Genomic DNA, 6,108 nt, shown 5'->3' with positions numbered 1-6,108 from the left:
TCCTAAGTGTATTTCATAGCATCTAATAATGAACAAACTAAGGCATTTTAAGAAACTGCAAGTTGGAGCTGTTCCCAGGCCGCAGGGATTAGGGGCTCTGATGGGGCCGCTGGGTAAAACTGATGCGGTGCCCAAAGGGGAGACAGAACAATCTCAGTGGAGAGAACATTACTGGATATGCACCAAGTCATTGCATGGCCCAAAGGCCTGCTCTGACAGCCGCCGCCTCCTTCTTCCCAGCATGGGACTGCGCAGTAAACCCTCTCCCAGAGGGACTAGGGTAGTGCCACGGATGATTTCCAAATCTTTGCGAATCTCTGATGCTATTTTCCCCGCTGAAATTTATCCTACTCAGGCAGAACATCATGGCATCTTTATCTAATTTTAAGCAGCCTCTTGGTCTACCTCTCTCTGCTTCCGTAGATTGCAGAAATCCTGAAAAGCAATTACACACGAACATTAGGCACTGCATCAATGGACGGAGCTGAATTAATCAGGTTTGTGGTTTTGCAAATACCCTAAAAACTGCACTGCAACGAGCTGAAAATGCTTTCCCCTGAATGAATCTGTATATTTGCGTCACAGACTTGAAAACAGTTGTGTATATATTTATTGCTTCTTGATCATTTTTCTCAGAATGTTTTTTTTTTTTTTAGCATCTACCCATAAACTGATGACCTGTTCACTGTACAATCCATCCCATATGATCAACAGACTTTAGGCGAATACCAGGTTTTTCACGTGCCTTGAACTCAGTCGGACGCATTGCCTTGAAAAAGTATCAATGAGTGGAATGAAAATGGTTTATGGATTTCACATATATGCAAATAAAAATCAGAAAGTGTGTTTTGCACACCGGTGCAGTTTAATTTTATTCAGATACTTAACAGGGTCTCCCTTTGTGTTGTTTGATGTCCATATAAATCCAACTGTTCTGTGAGGGTGTCTGAGGTTTGTTAGAGAACTTTAGAGAACAAGGGATTATGAACACCGCAGAAACCAGCAAACAGGTCCAGGGAACCTAATAAACTCTTTCAAAGATCTATAACATGTCTGTTGTGTTACATTGCCTGGCAAAACGGTTGCTTCCCCTTAAACACCTTAAAAAAACTAGCTAAAAGATAGCGGAACTGTGGTGTGTGAGGGAAATATCTTGTTTTTTTTATTCATATATGTTACAAAAACAATAATAGTCTGGTATTATGTTCCCTCAGATACCCCTACACTGCAAAAAAGGAACTAAAAGTAAACAAATGTATTGAAATTAGTGTATTTGTCCTCGATTTGAGCAGGTAACTAAGACTATTTGCCAATGGAATGAGATTTTTGCACTTAAAATAAGAACAATTCATGTCCATCATCTTATTTGAACTGCAGGATACCTAATTATCTTATTTTAGGGGTAAAAATACTTCTTCCATTGGCAAATAGTCTTGTTTCGCTGCTCAAATCAAGGAAAATATACTGATTTCAAGAAAATTTTACTTCCTTTTGGTTCCCTTTTTGCAGTGTAAATATTTTTGGAAACACCCCTAAATAAAACCAAGTGCAGCCAATTGACGTGCGGTGCCAGCCATAAAAGTGCATTTCCAAATATTTTTACCTCAAATAACGCTTCAAGATATTTTGGTGCCTTTCCAAATGAACCATCCTTACTCATTCAGTGACATTCCTGCTCTGGATGTATGAAATAAAAGTGAACTTTACAGCCTACATAGAAGTGTGTCAAAACAAACCACCTGATGCCGCACATCATCCTGAATACACCGTCCTGATGACGGAAGTTGGCGGTGGCGGAGTCGTGCTGACGGGCTGCTTTTCCTCAGCGGGACCAGAGAGGCTGCTCTGAGTTGACGGACAGATGGAGGGAGCTGAGACAGGATGTGAGAGGGCGCTAAAGACTGCAGACCGGGCTGGAAGGTCATCAACCCTCAACATACAGGCATCGCGTTGCTCAGATGCCACCTCCATCCAATTGGATGACCACTGAAATAAGTATTTTATAAAAGAAAAAAGGGGCAAAAATATTTCTTCCACTTCACAATCATGTACTTCCTGTTTTGGTCTATCACAAAAGTTCCGATAAAAAGCTCAGGTTTGTGATTGCAATGTGACAAAAATCAACTGAGAACATTTGAGGGCGATGGACACTGGTGCAGATCACTGGGTTGGCTTGACATTTAAAGGAACGCTTTGGGAGTGATCCCCATGCATGGCAGGAGGAAACAGTGCTTAAAACATAAAGAAAAGAAAAAAACAGTACAGCGTAGAACATCTACTGCAGGACTCATTTTTAACTTTGCCGGTGCGGTCCTGACCCTTTTTTTACGGGAGCACAAAGACGAGCAAGAAAGGCTAAAAAATGGAGGGGAAATGCAAGATTTTAACTCCAATATAATAATATAATTACCTTGCTGAATAAAGCTGGTATTAGTGCACTCATGGTGGCATTTGCAGAATATCCACCTCTCTCTCTCTCTCTCTCTTTTGCACCGTATGGCAGCCCTTGCTCAGCAAAAAGGGAACTTAAAGTAACATTTTCTTGAAATGAGTATATTTTTCCTTAACTTGAGCAACTAAATAACACTGTTTCCCAATGGAAGAAGTATTTATACCCCTAAAATATGATAATTAGCTATCCCACACTTGAAATAAGATAATGGACACAATCGTTCTTATTTTAAGTGCAAAAATCTTATTCCATTGGCAAATAGTCTTAGTGACTCGCTCAAATCAAGGTAAGATACACTAATTTCAAGAAACTTTTAGTTCCCTTTTTGCAGTGTGCAGCTTAAATAAAGGGAATATCTACTTTTTGTTTCCTTCTTTCAGCAGCCAGACAGAGGTGCAACAAGGCGTTGAGAGTGCACGCACCTACACACGGAGCAGCAAAGGTGTAGCAGCACACAATGTGTTAGTTGCACATATTTGTCCCTGCTTACAGCAGAAGGCGGCTTTACCTGCACATCAGAGGAGATCACATCTAAAAAAAAAAAAAAACTCCCCCAGCACCCCATCCCTCCCTCATATAGCCTTTCCTTTCACTTCTTCTGTCATCCTGCAACCCCCCACTCAGTCTCCTCGTCACTTTAACCTTTCCGTCGCCCTCTCTTTCTTCTCCCTGTCTGTTAGGCTTCAGTCTGCTCTGATGTCATACATTTCCAGGATGCCAGCACTTCTTCCAGCTGCGCTGCATCAAACATCGCTCAAAGTTTGCTCCAAACGAATCAAGCTGGAGCTGCAGTGGGTGGTGTCCTGCATGGGGGACGCTTGACAAGAGTATTCCCTGCACAGGGGGGATAGTTTTGTGTACTGTATGGAATCCCCAACAACGCTGATTCCCAGATTAGACGGCATGCTGCAGCGGCAGGCTGAGATGGTCCCCTCTGATAGGAGGGGGAAGGTGGCGCCGATACGCACAAACAACAAATGGATCTGCACCTCTTGGCTGATTTCCAAAACCTGTTAATGTACAAGCAGGCAAACTACAGATAAAATGGAGTGTTTATATATGGTTGCATCTAGAGACTGGTGTGGAGAATCTTCTGTCCCAGGACTTTCAAATGCATCTGCTGCCCCCTGGTGGAATGAATGACAATAGATGCATCACCAAGGAACACAGCAGAGGGCCCTGAGAGGTCATTTCAAAGTAGTGCCAGGTTACAAAACGATATCCCAAGTTTTCAATGTCCATAATCTTCAATACATAATGAAAGAGTGCAGCATAACTGAAATTAAACTTAAACATTGCTATCCACCTAAAGTGAAAGGATGGATATTGCTATTCAGAATCAGAATCTGAATCAAGTTTATTGCCAAGTAAGTTTGCACTTACAAGGAATTTGACTTGGTGTTGATGGTGCAGACAAAAGAGATATAATATAATTTTATATTCAGAGAAGCAGCCAAGAAGTCCATGGTAACTCTGGAGGAGTTGCAGAGATCAGCAGCTCAGATGGAAGAATCTGTTGACAGGACAACTGCTAGTTGTGCTCTCCACAAATCTGGAAAGATATGGGGCAAGAGTAGGATGTAATAAGGAAGCCACAGGAATTCCTGTTATCCACTGGTAATGGCAGCATCACGCTGTAGAGATAATCTTTTTTTTTTTGCATGAACAGAGAAGATGGTCATAATTGAACAGAGGATGGAACAGATAACTAAAGGGTAATGCTGGAAGAAAACCTGTTAGAGGTGGCAAAGGATCGGTTCACCTTTCAGCAGGACAGCCGCCCTAAACGTCCAGAAAGAGCTACAGTGGAACGGCCCGGTCAACGTCCAGACTTAAAATCATTTTATTCGAAAATTGTTCTTCACTGAAACTCTCCATCCAATCTGGCTGAGGTTGAACCATTATGCAAAAGAGAACGAGAAATATGCCCCCAAAAGACTTGCAGGTGTACTCGCAGTGGTCAGTGGTTTCTACAAAGTATTCGGTCAGAGGGCTGAATGAAGATGCAACCACACTGTTAAAGGGGGAACAAAACGTCTTTGTATTTGTCTAAAATTTCAATAAAATGCATTGAAGTTTGCGGCTGAGTGAAAATGTAAAAAAAAAAAAAAAACAGGTTTGTTGCTGCAAAAACGAATTACAAACGCAATCCAGAAATAAAGTAAACTGTGTGAAATCACGACCAAGAAGCAGAAGCTGCAGTAATAAATCAGAGCCAGTCGTTTCTGAGGCTTCTGCGCGCCGTAAATCAACTGTTATGGATTACGCTCTGGACTGAACAGCACTGTGGATGCTTTCCTCTTTAAATCCAGTGCAGCAGGCCTGAGCCTGAACCTGGTTCCCCTATGGAAGCGTAGCACGTGCTTATCCCCGGGAGAGAAGGCCTGCACGGGCCACAGCAAAACAGCCCCCCCCCATCCCACCCACACACACACACACACACGGCACAGCTCTTTAACGCACACATGTCCACAGTGTGTCTGCTCAGACTGCAATTGGGAGGAAATGCATATTCTGCTTGACCTGAAGCCAAAACAGGCAGCTTGGTGAGAGAGAGAGAAAGAGAGAGAGAGAGAGAGAGAGAGAGAGAGAGAGAGAGAGAGAGAGAGAGCCACACACAGCAGCCTGGTCCCTCGCCGCTAACAGGAAAGAGGCCTGAGCAGTTAAACTGCGATCTTTCTGTACATTTACGCACTGGGGGCGCGCAGCGCTGGCTCCGGCAAACACACACGCGTGCACGGCGATACAGGAAATGGGTTCGGCTACAGCGCAGGTATCCTTTACTTCCTCTCCTGGCTCCCACTGTCTCCTGATGAAAGCGAATACCCCGATCTCTGCAGACCTGAGCCCAGCTGCCCTCGTGTGCACCAGCTCATGAAAGGCCATTTCCTTCATAATCACTGCAGTCTTCCTCTGTCCTAATCTCTCAAAGGACGAGGAGGGGGGGGGGCATTAGCCAGCAGAGGGCCTCGTTGTTGTGGGGGGGCATCCGTGGCATCTCCATTACCCCTGAAAATACACTAAAAACATATAGGAACATATTTTGGTTTCTGCATCCCCGCCTGCTATGCTTAAAGTTGTCTCCAGATCGAGCGTACCTTTGAGCCCCATCTGTCGTCGCCTCACCGTTGAGCTGCTCAGTCGTCCAGAGAGTCTTTACGCAGAGCCCATTTGTCATTAAATATTAAAACGTATACGTCTGTAGCGAGGCTGAATGCAGTTTAAGCTTTGTCAACATCCAATCTTTCAGCCGTGCTCGTTTTGGCTTGTTGACGCAGGGGCGTGGATTTCCTGCCGAGAGGCGTTCACGGTGTCAGGTAAGCCTCCTGTTCCCGGTTAGTTTGGAGATTTCCACCGAAGCGATGAGTCAAGTCTACAGAAACACGTCTCACTCACAATGCAGTGCCGAGCCGGAGTCATTTGTCATTTCATTATGATGCACACCCCTGATTACTCTCTGAGGATCATCTGCTTCCGATCCTCAGTTACTGCAGGAGCTGCAAAACCACGTTTTTGCAGCTCCTGCAGTAACTGAGGAGTCTCCCAAAGACTCCTGGCCAAGAAATTACATCTTATAAGCCTTAAATCCTTGCTGTTCTTGTTTTGCTTTTCCAGATTGTGTGAGACTGTATTGATTTAGCTTTATTTTACAGTCA

The sequence above is a fragment of the Fundulus heteroclitus genome, chromosome 22 (assembly GCF_011125445.2).
Source record: "Fundulus heteroclitus isolate FHET01 chromosome 22, MU-UCD_Fhet_4.1, whole genome shotgun sequence".
Taxonomy (NCBI): domain Eukaryota; kingdom Metazoa; phylum Chordata; class Actinopteri; order Cyprinodontiformes; family Fundulidae; genus Fundulus; species Fundulus heteroclitus.
This window is presented reverse-complemented; position numbering follows the sequence as displayed.